This window comes from Pungitius pungitius, chromosome 5, assembly GCF_949316345.1.
Source record: "Pungitius pungitius chromosome 5, fPunPun2.1, whole genome shotgun sequence".
NCBI classification, from domain to species: Eukaryota; Metazoa; Chordata; class Actinopteri; order Perciformes; family Gasterosteidae; genus Pungitius; species Pungitius pungitius.
This window is the reverse complement of record NC_084904.1, coordinates 9,632,119-9,648,121: the sequence shown is the minus strand read 5'-3', so window position 1 is coordinate 9,648,121 and position 16,003 is coordinate 9,632,119. Positions and strand designations below refer to the sequence as shown.

Genomic DNA, 16,003 nt, shown 5'->3' with positions numbered 1-16,003 from the left:
GGCATTTCAGTTAGAGATATCATTGCAGACCAGGGTAAGAGGTGGCCCTGATCCAGAAAGGGAGGCTCACCCTGAGAATGCAGGAATGTTATTTTTTTCTCAGGCAGGCAAAGACCTGCTGCCAGACGTTGGGTGAGATGGCGTGTAGCAGGCTGAGGGTTCAAGTCCCCGTGGCTCTGCCAGTCACTTGGCTCTCAGTCAGCTAGCCTGATAAGCAGCAATGCTCCTGCCCTCTTTGGTAGATCCTCCCCCATCTGGAAATGCCAGCACAGAGCAGAGGGCAGAGTTCACGCAGCCTCACCTTGATGAACAATAGGGCAAAGGTACTTCTTATCACCACCTGCACAGCTGCTACAATAGGGGGCCATGGCTGTGTGGTGGTAGTTGGGGGGAGGCAAAGTGATGGACAGACAGAGGAAAGCTGAGAAGAGAAGGTGGCTTCTTACTGGTTGGTTGAACTCTTGGATGTGTGAAGGTATACTTCTTTACAAACAGGCCAGGACCAGTTTGAGGTTTGTCAAGTCGCTCTGTTCCAGACTGTAACTGCTGTTGAAGGGATCTTTCTGCAGTGAAGGTTGGTACTACGGCCAGATAAGAGATTACATTACATGTTATTTAGCTGACGCTTTTATCCAAAGCGACTTACATTGCATTATAACCCATGCATTAAATTTTTTGCCTGGGGAGCAATTAGGGGTTAGGTGTCTTGCTCAGGGACACTTCGACATGGCACATGGAGCAGCTGGGATTCGTACCACCAACCTTGCGGCCCCCAGCGCACTGCTCTACTCCATGCGCTACCATCGCCAACAGATCAGGCCAACAACCCTGCACTGATACTGCTACACCCTAAATAAATGTAGTATGGTTGAATACACTTTCTTCTGTTGGGCTAATATTGCTTTTAGAGAGCATACTGTAGTATTACATTACTTCGCCTCCTTGTTGGTGTCCTCAATATGTGTTTGCTTATGGTTTCACGGAGATGAAGACCTGCAGAGAGCACATGGATATAAAAAATGATGAAGACATACAAGATGACTAAAGAAATAGTAATAGTAAATAGTAGACTAAATAATAGTAGTAGTTAGCAATTGAAATCAAATATCTCAAAATCATACAACAAAAGAGTGGTTGTTTGGAGAGATGGAAGGTCAGGCTTTGATGGAATTGTTCTGTTGGGCCTGTGATGGTCTCTTCAACTGCTATGGTGCCTCGAGAAGGCTAAGCGGATCTATTTTTAATTTAGGAGGGCGGCTAAATGGCTCTGTGTGTGTGTGTGTGTGTGTGTGTGCACTTGAATGCTTGCTTGGCTACACACGTTTGTGTTTTCTTTAATTGTGTAAACCAATGAGGAACTGATAAGCCTCGTGGAGCCAGGCGGCATGCACTTAAAGATGTCTGCATGATATTGAACATAGATAGTTTAGCAAAAGCAACTTCTCTTCCAGTTACACACATGCTGTATCATTTGGAACAGTTGCATTTGTCAAAACAAATATTCTTTGAAGAAAGCAGCTACACAAATCAATGTCATTACTGTTAGCGCTCGGGATGAATCCTGCTCTGTGTGATGGTATCGCCCTCGGAGCAGTAGCGCTGCAGTCTAGTCTCAACTATGTCTCTTCCTTCAAGTTGAATGTAACTCACCATATTGGGAGAGGAAATCTAAACACGTTCATGTCTGCCGAGCCTCTGCTCTGGTTGTGGGAGATCAAAGCACAGGACTGTCAAAGTTGAAGTGGGCTTATCTCACCACTGTGGGTAAGCAAGCTTAAAACAGCCATTATCTCACTGTCCATTGAAATGAATCCTCACTCTGTGCGACGTTGGCCTTGAACGAAACGGAGTAACTCTTGACACAAAATAGGTTAAAAGCTAATTGGTCGCGTGTAGAGTGCAGGAACCTCCTCCCTGTGTGTGTGTACGCTGTGCACAAGGACATTACAAGTGCCTGTGAGTGCACGCACAGCGTCCCTCGCCCCCATCCCTCCTGTCTGTGTTTTTGAACACGGAGATGAAGCCATCTGCACTGCTCCCTGGAGATACCACACTCCCTCGTCTCTCCTCCATTTTCTGCTCCCGCTATAATGGGAAAATTGCTCTGTCTTTCCGCTCTAGTTGGGATTGGCACCGTTGACAAGCATTGCAGGGACAATTAGATGTACAAGTTTTCATTGAGAGGCTTTCAAATATCGCTGAGTTGTCATTGGTGGCTGGTGTCCCTCGTGACCTACCATTTTGCTGAACACTACCTCCTCCTCAGAGAGGGAACACTCCTGCTTGGAGGTAAAGTCCTGTGTTTGGGTGCAGCCACAACCTCCTCAAAGAAGCATGCTGTTCTTGCATTGATCAGAACAGTGTCCCCCCCTCAGTTTATGCCTGTGTGCCGCAGTAGGTTTTATTGCTGGTTCATTTTCATGTTGTTCACTTATTAAAAGAAAAAAACAAGCAGATTTGGCTTTGTTTGGATGTGTATGATGAGCCTGTCATTATCTCAGCAGGCTGCTGCTGCTGCTTCTCCTCATCCCAAAGATGGTGATACATTAGGGAAATATCTTGCTGTGCTGCAGTCCCTCAACTAATTGCTGTTAAAAGGTCTAATATGACTCTGAGGTAGGAAGGCAGTGAGAGGCTGGAGTTGTAGGCAGGCAGATATATATGAAGGTGTGGAAGAGGCATGGGCACTGTTTATGAGCTAAGTGAAGTGGACCATCACACAGGGAGTCAAGCAAAGGCCAAATAAGTGATGGAGGGACCGATTAGGGGAGAGTGAGAGGGGGATGAAAGCGGGAGAGCCGAGAGCAACATTCCTGCATAGGACTCGACCCCCCCCCCTCCCTTTCAGTAACAGGACACCCTTGTCAAGGCAATGGTTGCATCGCATGAGAAAAGTCCAGAGCAAGTTAAAGTTGCTTCATCTTCTTCTGGGTTTTACTGTTAAGTGGTAGAGCTGGATATTCTGAGTTTTCACAATTGGTCACAGAGCTCATTATGGTCTGCTTCTCTTCCAATGCTAAGTGTCATTCATCTAAAAAATTCCTCACGCATCTGGGGTCCAACATGCATCAAAACCTGAATTTTGTAGCCACCAGGTTTTTGTTGAGCTCAGATAAAAGCTGTAAAAATAATGACACTAGGTGAGTCAGTGGCGCTCCATTCACAGCACACTGCTAATTGGTCATAAATGAGCCCATCTGGTTTTATTTGCTGTTTGTTGAGGCAGCAGGAGAGCAGCTCCCTCACAGCTAAGCTCCCCTAGCTGCTTGCTCAGCCAACAGACCCACTGACACCCGAGACCACCTAAGCTGAACTCATAACTTGAAACCTAAACTACACCAACTTATAAAACGGTAGGTAAGGCTTATTCCTAAGCCCTTCCATAGTGGCTGCATTTTAGATAAACTCTAATTTTAAGGATTGTTATCCAACATTCCTGGCTTAGATTAGCTAAATGACTTATTGAAATTTAATGGGAAGAGGACAACGATGATGTTGATCCGTGTGAAAGAATGTCCGCCATGTGCTGAGACTTGGCTTCGAGTTGAACACTGTGGGTGGAGTACGGTGCTGAATTTGAGAAATATTAGTTAGAACTGTATTGTAACTGATGTTAATTGGAGGCCCAAAATACCCAAATCATTTCCAATAGTCTAGCCATGCAGATGATTTGTCTTCTTGTTGTTGTTTAGGTCCCAAGACATTTTGACTTTCTGTCAACCTGTTGATTACGATGAAGTTAAAAAGTATCCTTAGCTCACTATATGTGGTCCTTTATGTGACACGGGCCTGCCGTCTAGTTTTTAACCACTAGGACGCCACCTCTTTATATACAGTATACTGTATATATATGGAATGCCGTTTTAGTCAAAATTAAATAAATGAACAAATACACGGTAATGCATAATGACACTGCATTTCCTAATAAATAAATGAATAAAAACACGGTAATGCATAATGACACTGCATTTCATAATAAATAAATGAATAAAAACACGGTAATGCATAATGGCACGGTAATGCATAATGACCCATTATTTCATTTCACGTTCTTATATGCAAATCAGGGGGCGTGGCTATCTATCACATTCAGAACAGACGACAGAGCCGTGTGCCGTCGACACCGCTAGCGAACGCGGAAGCACCCCCCCCCGATCGAATTGGGTCGCCGCTTGTCATTAAGGGGTAAAGGTGGGTCCCGGAGCCAGAAAAGTTGAGAACTACTAGGCTAAGGGACATGAGAGTGTTGACATAATGGAAGACATCGGTGGGCTCCGAGATAGCATGCTAGCATTAGTGGATCAAATCGATCAACATGGGTTATCTGCAGATACTATTTTGACACATATTGAGGGTTTTCTGGAAGTACTAGGGCTTTCGGTTCCGACTTCGGCAGCTCTAGACAAACGGCCCACCAGTTGAGAAACACTGTCTTAGCCAGCCCTTTTTGCACACGTCTCCGTTGTCTGTTCTGAATGTGATAGATAGCGACGCCCCCTGATTTGCATATAAGAACGTGAAATGAAATACTGTGTCATTATGCATTACCGTGCCATTATGCATTACCGTGTTTTTATTCATTTATTTATTATGATATACAGTGTCATTATGCATTACCGTGTATTTGTTCATTTATTTAATTTTGACTAAAACGGCATTCCATATATATAAGGGGTGGTCGCCCAATAAGACTTTTACTCAAGGGACAGAGACATCTTCACCTTACAAAACAATAATTGATTGGTACAATAGCATAATAAGGCACAATAGATATTTATAAAAGCTTATTCGTAAAAGATCTATATACTCGCCCAGTTCCCTCGCCACGGCAAGGGTACTGCGGCCGTCTGTGTGGGGACAGCGAATCTCCCCATACGTTTAAACACCCAGTGCAACCTGTGAACATGCAACAATACAAACACACACACGGCACACTCACTACAAACCCACTCACACAATGACAACAAGAAAAGTAAAAAATGGTTCATGCAAGTACCATATTACACTACATGCAAGGGTCAAGCCAAGTAAAGTGCCTGCGCTATTCCTCCACACAGCGACCACCCCCAGGGCCGGCGCTAGCCATTGGGCTTTAGAATTTAACTCAAAGGGATCCTGTATTTGCTCATAAAGTCTGAAACGAGAACCCATTTTTCAGTGACGGTGTTACGTGCCTACTGGTTTTTGAACTACGGCTTTGGCTACGTGTGCGTGTTTGTTTTCCCCCGACAGGCAGGTGTTGTCTGCCTCCGTCACTTGAGTCGTCACACATTTGCAAACATATTGTTGAAAATGTTCAAAAATCCATCCCATATCCATTGCAGCAATTACGATTGTATAAGTGAGCACTACGTCACTGCCACGTATGAAGAAATACATAAAAGAACATTTATTAAAAGTCCGCCACAACCGGGATTCGAACCGTGTTGTGCAAAATAACATTGTGCCACAAAGCGGCTGCGCTACACACTCAGCCAACCGAGCTTATAGGAATTTAACTGATTTGTATAGTTGTAATAAAGTTGTATATCGTCAGTGGCAAGCAAACGTTTTGGTTCATGGTGAACATTATATGTTCTTTTATGTATTTCTTCATACGTTGCCACACTGATGGCATAAAGAAGAGTTAAAGCCCTGTTATTATTGGACATGGCTACTGTAGGAGCCATATTCATTTGGTATTATTTAATTTAATTTTGCTCTGTGCCACTAGGGGGCTGTATGTGCTTTGTGGCTCAGCTGACCTCGGATCAGCCCAGGTAGGCCATTTAACCTGCAGGAATCCTAGACACAGGTGTTGCTAATTTGGGAAGCAAACAGTTTTTGACTGTGCCAGTGTGCCTTTGTGGTGAGCAATGCGGTTTGTTATTTTGGGAAAATGTATTATGAGCAAAAGTTTGCCGCTGTATGATATTTGCATGTAAAATAAACATACAAATCAATTGTAACAATCAAAAAACTCTCCGTTTTTGCTGTGTTCGAGCGCACCGGGCGCACGTCTAAACCTATCCGCCGTATTAGCAACCAGTACTAGACTTCGTTTAGGACTTCGTCAGTACAGCTACAATCCGAAGCCGAAGGTGTTTTGGGTCTTAATGTCCCGGATGTTGGTGTCTCACGGCTGAATTTTTTGGGTTGAATGTTGTAACCGTGAATATTTTAACAGTGATTTTTTTTAGGTTAAATTTTTTGCGGGGTTTTAATGTTGAAAAACATTCAGGTACATAATTTCAATGCATAAATATTCAGTGCAAGAAATTCAATCACCTTTTTATTTCAACCCCCGATGACACAGATAAGAAGCATAATCAGAAATACCATTGCTAGCTAGCTAGCAACCTAAGGAATGATTGCTAGGCTAACGGTAACAGAAACTATAACGGTAACATCAATGATAACAAAAACGTAAATGATAACATAAAAAACAAATGATAACAAAAACGGTAACGGTAACAGAAACTTTGGGCGGCCCGCGGACGAGTACCGAATACGGCCCACCAGCGTTCCGTGCGGACATTATGAGCGCGAGTATATATGGCCAGCCGGCCGCCCGGTGACCGCTAACAAGGGTCCTCACAAGAAAAAGTTTGGGGACTCCTGATTTAAAACATTGTCTTACCTGAGAGCGACACGCGAGCATCATCCCGCTGTCTCTTCTTTTTTCTTTTTTCCGCCCCCGACTCTTGATGCCTTTTCGAAGCCATTTCGAAGCTGTCTGCCACATTTGAGATTTGAGCCATAATCGAACAAACCACTGGGAGGTGGAGGGAGGGGGGCCGCACAGGAGGTTCCCCTTTTTCTCGACTAATTTGTTCTAGGCCTATTACTTTTGTATTGCTTTTGCATATTAACATGCTTTAGACATATTTTATTTGGTATTTATACTAGTAGCCTACTGTGATGATTTTTCACGTCCCAGATCTTTTGATGCCCCCCCAGGCACTTGGTGCCCTACGCGCAGTGCGTGATGTGCGTATGCGGAGCACCGGTGTTACACCCCTACTGGTTTTTACACCTACTGGTTTCCCTACGCGTGCGTGTTTGTGTTTACCCGACAGCAGATGTGTCTGCGTCGGTTTCCTGATTCGTCACACATTCACAAACATATTGCTGAAAATCTACAAAATGCATCACAAATCCATTGCGGCGTTCACGATTGCGAAGTGAGCACTACATCACAACCACGTATGGAAACATTTATTTAAGAAAATATATTTAAAAAAAGATCGGAACGATCAGGATTCAACCCCGACGGTCAAAACATCCTAAAGCCAACAAGCTCTACACAGTGAGCTATTGAGATTCACAGGTTTTCTGCCCTTTATGTAATAAATACATTGCATTAAAGCAGAACACGATGGCTGAAAGAAATGTTTTGGTGTGGGATCTAAAACAACTGGTTACCTCGCTGCGTGTCGTAGAACACTTCCAAGCGTCTCTCGGTTACGTATGTAACCTTTGTTCCCTGAAGGGACGCCGGGACCAGGGCGCTATAAAGGGACCCGAAGGGCAGGACCATTCATCTCTGAAAGGCCGAAAGTGCCACGGGCAGGCCGGGAGTATGGCAGAACATTTACGCAGCGTCTCGTTCCCTGAAGGGAACATACGTAACCGAGAGACGTTCCCTCTCAGGGAACTCGAGCTGCGTTAAGACGCTGTGAGAACCCAATACCCACACACCATATGAGCGAACGTGGTGTGACGTTTTTTAGATGCACACTCAGACGAGCACCTGTGCTCCAGGTGTAGAGTTAAGGCCAAGGTGGTAAAACCTCACAAACGTGTGGGGAGAAGACCAGCCTGCCGGCATGCAAACATCGTGTAGCGATACTCTTGCCGACAACAGGGCTTTAGAAGCCGCCATACCCCTAGTAGAATGGGCCCGGACAGCCAAGGTGCGGGCTGGCCGGCCGATTCATAAGCAAGTGTGATGGCCTCAACCACCCACTTGCTCATCCTCTGCTTAGTTACCGGGCCGCCAGCGTTGGGAGGCCCGAAACACACGAACAGCTGTTCGGAGAGCCTACACAGGGAGGTCCTGCGGACATACAGGTCTAGGGGTCTGAATGGGCAGAGGAGGTTAAGCTTCGCCTGGTCCGACGCTTTTTCTTTTCAGGAACGAGGGAGAACAGAAAGCCTGCAGCACCATAGGCCCGACCGTAGCGGACGGGACATTAGGAATATAGCCGGGGGAAGGTAGAAAGAACGCCTTTACCATACCGGGTGCAAATTCCAAGCACGATGGGGCCACCGAGAGGGCTTGCATATCTCCAACTCTCTTGAGGGAAGATAAAGCGAGCAGGAAGAGGGTCTTAAGAGCCACATACTTCACTGAAACCTCCACCATGGGCTCGAAGGGAGCACCGGAGAGACCCTTTGGTACGATGGCCAAGTCCCAAGACGGAACTCTAGTGCTGGCTGCTGGCCGTAGCTTCAGGGTGCCACGAAGGAAGCGGGATGCCAGCGGGTGTCTCCCCAGAGAACGCCCGTCTAGTGGGGCATGGGCTGCCGACAGGGCCGTCACATATACTTTGATGGTGGACGGGAATAAACCTGTGGCAAATGCTCCTGCAGGAACTCCAGTACTGAACCGACTGGGCAGTTAACTGGGTCCAGCTGTCGTTGCCCACACCAAATGGCAAAGAGCTTTCATCTACCGGCGTACGCCTTCCTCGTGGCGGGGGCTCTGGAGTGGCGGATGGTCTCCACGACTTTGGTCGAGAGACCGGCTCCTACTGGCAGGGAAGCGCTAGTGTAGTAGAGCTGGAACCCTCCTCGGAGGGGGCGAACGGCCCTCGGGCTCGCGCTCGCTGGACCCGGTCGTGCCCCGAAGCGGCGGCGGGGACAACGGACCGACTCCCAGGGAGTACCGGGGAGAAGGGAGCACTGAAATATGCGGTGACACCCTAGCCCCTCCGGTGGGGATACTCTCCGGGCCGTGACCCTTAAGGTGTCAGGGCCTATTGGACGAAGCCTCCTCCAGCAGTTCTTCTTTTCTTTTCTTTCGGCGGCAGCGGGGGAATGAGTCGCCTCTACGCTCACCACGTCCAGCTCCTCGGAGCCGGAAGAACGTGAGAGCGGCGTCTCGTCCAGGGTGGAGGAAGCCGCGGAGCGTGCCTCCGACGCAGGAAACGAGCGCCTGCATCCCGCGGTGAAGGGCCGGGAAAAGGCCTCAGCCGTTCCGGAATCCTCCACGAGATCCATTTGTGATCCCCATGAAGACATCCGGCGCTCTGCCTTGGCACGAGCTGGACCGGAGCCGCGGGGAGCACGCCTCATCGAGCCACTCCTCAGTGAAGAGAGCTTGACGGGAGAGACAAGATTGCCATGACAGGTGCTCACAATCTGCACAGCCCCCTCAAGGGCTAGCTGAGCGTAATCCACGCCTAGGCAGACAACACACAAGGCGTGTGAGTCACTGCCCGTAATTAAACGGGTGCAAGGGAGGACACACTGGACAAACCGCTTAGCCATTACTAGGTGGAAAACACTTCGTACGCACTAGATGAAGGCACATCTAGAAGGCACATCTAGAATCGTTCCCTTTATAGCGGCCTGGTCCCGGCGTCCCCCGCCTATGACGTACCAGCTCGCCATTGGTTAAATTTCACACGTGCTTCATGACGCGGTCACGCAGAGGCGCTCCCACGGCATATTTACGCAGCTCGAGTTCCCTGAGAGGGAACAGTTGTAACACTATTTTTTCGCGAGGCTGCAGCCTTGCGCCGACACATTTGGATAAAAACGGATATCTTTTTCTTACGGCCTTGGTGTGACGTACACCATACACTTACACATTACATTTAGGAAAAAATATAAATTGACTGAACCGACCAGGATTCGAATCCCATGGCACAAAACACCATATTCCCTCTAAAAGCTGCACTCTATGCACTGCGCCACGGGCCAGTCCTTATACACTTGAGAAATCTGTCTTATTAATTTATAAATGTTATACATCGGTATGGGGGAAACTTTCTGGTGTGGGCGATCTGAAACAACTGGTTACACTGGGTGTGTCTTAGAACACTTCGAGACAGATGTATCGATCCTTAATTGTCACCCAATTAAAAATGAAAAGATTCTAGTAGGAATCAAATCTCATGAATGAAGTTCTCAAATTACATTTTATTACCGACCAGGATATGGGTTAAATCATATGGGGCCGGTTTCGGAGACATGGCTTAAGCCTAGTCCCAGACTAAAATGCTGTTTGAGCTGGCTTAACTGAAATTCACTTGCACAGACGTAGCTTCAAATAGTGGTGGATTAAGCTTGTTCTGGATTAAACAAAGCCGATTGCAAAATTGAGCATTAGAGCTACTCCAGGACTAAATTGGACTGAATTAAAGCTTAAACTAATCTGCCAAGGAGGCAGGTTTAACTCCCGCTTAGTAGGCTAGGCTACTGTTTGTGAAACTGAGCTTGGATTTTTTGGGAGCATGGACTATTTGGAATATCTAAATGAGGACCAACATGCACGACAAAGGCCAGCCAGACGAATACTGCTGGATAGGAGTGATCCATTGAATCAGTTTGATGAAATAACTTTGAGACCGCTTTCGTATGCACAAGGAAAATACATTGGAGATAATTACTTTGCTTGAGCCTAGACTTTCCTCTCTGTCTCAAAGAGGAAGGCCTGTGTCCAATCAACTGCAAGTTCTGATCACTTTGAGGTTCTTGGCATGTGGAATCTTTCATCGTGAAACTGGTGATTTGTGTGGTGTCAGTGAACCAACTGTATGTAGAATAGTTCAAAGTCTGCAGTGCCATTTGTGAACTGAGGAGTCTTTACATCAAGTTCCCTGATGCTGCTGGGCAAGCCAACTATAAAGTGCAATTCTATGAATATGGGCACTTCCCAGGAGTGATTGGCTGTATAGACGGATGTCATGTTCCCATCAAGTGTCCATCAACTCCTGATGCAGAGGAATACAGGAATCGTAAGAACTGTTTTTCAATCAATGTTCAGGGTGTATGCACTCCTAATTTGGAGTTTTCAAACATTGTTGCCCGTTGGAAAGGTGCAACCCATGATTCAAGAATTTTTCTCAACTCTTCATTGTGTGCACAATTTGAGAGAGGACAACATAGTGGACTACTACTTGGTGATAGTGGATATGGTCAGAGTTACTATTTATTCACACCACATCTAAATCCCACAACAGCTGAGCAGCAAAGGTACAACAGAGCTCATATCCGTACTAGAGGGATGATCGAGCGTATGTTTGGAGTATGGAAAACTTTATTCCAGTGCTTACGAAATACGCTTCGTTTCAAGCCAAGAAGATGCTGCAAAGTGATCATTGCTACAGCTGTGCTGCACAACTACCTGAAGCAGCATGGCTGTCCTGATCTGCCAATGGAAGATCAGGATGATGCAGATGTGCCCATGGTGGGAGAGGCAGCCAATGACCAGCGAGGACTTGCACACAGAGCTGCTTTCACAGTGCAGTACTTAAATATGGAATGTATTCATTATGGTATGGTTTTGCTTGCATACTGTTTCTGTACAAAATTACAATAATGTAGCAAAATTAAACGAGTGAACCAAGGCTGGTTAAAATGTAGTTTGTGATGATTAATACTCACTCACACGCCAAATGACAATACATTTATCTTTATTTTTCACAATTCCTCATATTCACCATGGCTACTGGTATGCAGAATTCTTTTTTCGAGCATAGCCCTCTCTCCCAATTTCATATCCAGTTCAACCTCTAGAATTCTCATTTTCATTTCATGTTCTTCTTTTAAATATTCAATTTTACGCTCATGAAATTCTCTGGCTAACTTTTCATGCATAGTTATCTTTTTTGGTCTCTGTTGGATGGTAGCAGCTCCATCTCCCAGGGGTGCCATAGCAGATGTGGAGGGTTCAGGCTCGTTGTGAACTGGCTCTTGATTGGTTTCCTCTGGAAAAAAAGACCACTGTTCCAAACTCAAATCAACTAATATGGTCCTGTAACCAATTTACTTCCTAAGGTATGTTTACCATTTGTGCTCAGTTCTCCATGTTCACTGTCCAAATGGTCATTGTCTGGTATACCATCCAAAGGTTGCTGGTGCTCTATTATACCAGACAGCAAGTCACCCAATTCATCACATGTGTCCTTTAGTGGTGGTCCACCACCTGTAATAAATCGCTCTCTTCTGCTTGCTGCATTCTCTTTTTTTAATCCCAGTTTAATGTTCTTCCATAGAACCTATGAAGGCAGATATCATTCATTAGTTTTCTTTTTTGATGTCACAAAAATAGTAATATGGGAAATCTGAAATACTGGTACTGATAAGGCATAATAAAAATAAGTTTGTCTCCTGATAATTTAGGTCATGGTGGAGAAATTATTTTTATTTTATATTTCTTTCCCCCTCACATAGAGGTATGGATTTTCCTTTGTGCAACATATCTTACTCTACCACCATGTTTAACATGCATATGCCCCTTTAAAATAGGTTACTATCCTTTTAAACAGGATATTCATTCAATGTGAATGCTACAAGCAGCAGGAGTATTGTATTTGGGTAGACCATAAATAAGCAGGGTATAGGCAACAGGAAACAAACACATCTTTTTGTGCCTAATAATGAAGATTAACTCACCTGCAGTTGTTGTACTGTTCTTGTGGTGACATCTTCATTTGCATTGAATTCTTTGCCAATTGCAGTCCAAGCACTTCTTTTCTTCTGTTCAATAGCAGCAGTATGGATTTTGCTTTCAATGACTGGATGGTTCGATACAATTAGTTTTAGTAGTGTTTTTTCATTATAACTCACTATAATTTTTGGCGCAAATTCTCTTGGCCTCTGCCATTGTGTTGTCTCAAAATTCACTGCAACAATGGTGTTTGATACTCCATTTCAGGTTTTCATGAGCACAATTGGACCAACAGCCTGTGCTTCCACTTAGTCTAATGAGGCTTGAACCAGGTGTTCTCATTAAGCTTACTCCAGGACTCCATAGTCTCAGACTAACTAAGCCAAATGTATGCCATGTTCATGCAAGCCACTTAAATAGCCAGGATTAACTAGTCTGATTTAGGCCTACTCCAGTCTTGATTTAAACCCTGTCTCCGAAACCGGCCCATGTGGTGTATTAATCTACTGCGTTGTTTATCCTCAGATCCAGTGCTCAACATGCAGTCTGTGGTTCCACTGGCTTTGCACTGGCAAACCACCTAATTTGAGAACTTCATTCAGGAGATTTGGCTGAGGCGTTAGACCCTCCCCGACGAAGTTTAAAGGAACCCCACTCCGCCGGCAAAACCTACAAAGATGTTCTGTAAACTGACGTTTCTGCAATGACAACAACCTACCTGCCGATTTCCCTTTCGCTTACGGTAAGGAACCGGGAGACAGCTGAGATGAAGACTAATGATGTCAGTCTAACCCGCAGTGCTACCTGTCACATTTAGTTGCTAAAATCTCTACTATGTTCAACAGCTGATAGCTTTGTCTGTTTGCATGCTGTTTATTAGAGTTTTGTATTTAAAACATCTGCATGACGCTGCTGAAATCATTTAGTGTATGCAGGAAAGTTGGTGGATGTAATGCGGACAATAGACCAAAGATCGACTACTTTTCTGTAACAAGTGTGTGTGAAAGAGGCAAGCTAAGTATAGCGTTGGCTGTCGACCTAGCTTGCTTGCTGATTCTAAGCACACAGATCATGATCCAAACTCATTTTTTATCTGGGAGTATTATAAATGTTTCTTGGCCAAGACACACATTGGTGTTGGCCAAAGGTTTCTTGGCCAACACCAAAATGTTTTCAACAGACATATTTGAATAGAGGAAAGTATTTGATAACTAAAAGCATTACTAGAACTCCAAAAAAAGGTGGTTGGATAGATATCTATTAGATATCTTTGTGCTTTTCCTCCTTACAGGTTTCCCTGGATCATGGTTCTATCTGGACCCTGGTCCCGTCTCCTGCCATGGCCTGCTCACACACAACATTGCTACAATGCTGTTGAAGCAGCATTCCAACAATTTTTCCTCCAGGCTTCTTCTTAATTGAAACACTTGTTGAACCATCCAAATATTCAGCTCGTTAAGAACATGCCGGTGATGACTCCAAGTTTTGACCACTTATATTTCCAGAAATATTCCCCCCCCCCCAACACACATAATTTCAAAATAAATGCCCATGGAACTGGGGGTGGAAACTGTCACAAGCATCACACACATTCTTGGTCATTACCTTACTTGAGTCATCCTGCGTTGCTTTGGAATTCAGTTAAATGCTTACGTTGGTAAGCAAGGATCGCTAATTAGCAATAGCATTAGTTTAGGTCATCTCCCGCGGAGACCGCGCATGAGTGACGTGATGTCATTTTTTTTTAATCAATGGCACGCAATCAACTGGTACTGCCTTCAAGATCCACTGGTGGATCGCGATCGACCTATTGGGCACCCCTGTATTGACTGTTAAGGCTAACTAACTATGGTCAAGTATTTGGTTCTATTTGTTATCTGTGTTTATTTCAGAAACTCCATCTGTCTATTCATCTGTAAACCTGTATGTCGGAGTGAATACAGAATAAGGTGGAACTATCAGATGTCTGCGTGTTCTCTGACCGGAACCCTGTAGTGGTCAATGTCCAACAATAAATCAGCATCTCAGGGGTTGGATCTCCAACACCTATCATTTAATAAACTCTTTGGGTGAATGCTAAATATTTTAATTCTGTCTCTTGACTCTCTCACCTAAGCAATCCTATCATTTCAAAATAAAAGTCTCATGGATAGAATTCTAACTGGGATGCTTGTGATGAGGCCTGTAATTTGATAACCTCTTTGTGTGATGCCAAGCGTTTAGATCAGTGGTCCCCAAACTAAGGCCCGCCTCCACATTTGGCCCGGCACCCTGAACAATATCAGAGGGGCATTATGATTTTTTTTTCAGTCTGGCCACGCAAATCCTAGACTAGCCCCTGTGAAATAGAACGGAATAATGGAGAAAAGGTTGATTCAGAATGCAGGGTATTTAACCTGCATTGGTCAAACGATTATTTGTTTGTTCAATGCTATCATCTGTCAAGAGGCGGTGGCGGTTATTATTATTATTATTATTTCATTTTTTTCTGTAAAGATCCCAGAGAAGATTATTTGGTTATTATTTATTTCATTAAGTGATATTATTTATTTTCCTGACTTTTTTTTCTGTGAAGATCCCGGATTGGTATTATTTGGTTATATGTGGCTTTCTGGAAAACAATAAATATTTACATATAGGCACTCAGTGCAATCGTCACACTTTTTCTGACCCCGGCCCCCTCCAGAGAAGGGAAAAGTTAACTGGCCCTCACAGGAATAAATTTGGGGACCCCTGGTTTAGATTATCTCTCCTCATACCCGCTCTGGCTCTCTATCCAATCCCATCATTACTAGATATACTACTATTCTAGGCAAATTACTACAACTTATACTATTACTATAACTAGTAGTAGTAGTATTTCTACTGATATTAATAGCAAAACTATCCCTACTACTATTGTATATATATATATATATATATATATATATAATTATAATACTACCAGTACAACAACTGCTACTGCTATTACTATTATAAAAACTGTTTCTACAAATACTACGACCGCTAATACTCCTCCAACCAATACTATTACTTTTCTACATTTCTGCTACTACTACAACTACTGCTATCACGAATACCACTATGACTACTACTGCTAATTTTAATACTGTTATTTTGACTGCTACTACTACCGTATTATAAAATTGTTTAGCTTCTATCTTTTCCTGTATTGTAACTTCTTTGGATAATGTGGGTAAGCTTCCTTTTCTGCAAGTAATACGTAATGAGGTTATGCAGTTCAATGATACTGGGCTTCAACATCTTCTCATCTTCAGTTCAATCAGGAGAGACTCGTTTAATAGTAATACAATAATTTATTCCACAAGCATAAAATATGAATTGTGCAAGGTCTTTGGCGATTGGACTCCATCACGAAGTACTATCCCCGAAGGCAGGGAT

At 44.3% G+C, this 16,003-nt stretch overlaps 1 long non-coding RNA gene across 1 annotated transcript; it reads left to right on the top strand.

The window, feature by feature from the left end:
* Window positions 1-375: 375 nt before the first annotated feature.
* LOC119225243 (uncharacterized) lies at window positions 376-15,223 on the top strand. Its single transcript, XR_005121104.2, has 3 exons — window positions 376-574; window positions 13,127-13,343; window positions 13,893-15,223. It is a non-coding gene; the product is annotated as an uncharacterized LOC119225243 (long non-coding RNA).
* Window positions 15,224-16,003: the final 780 nt, after the last annotated feature.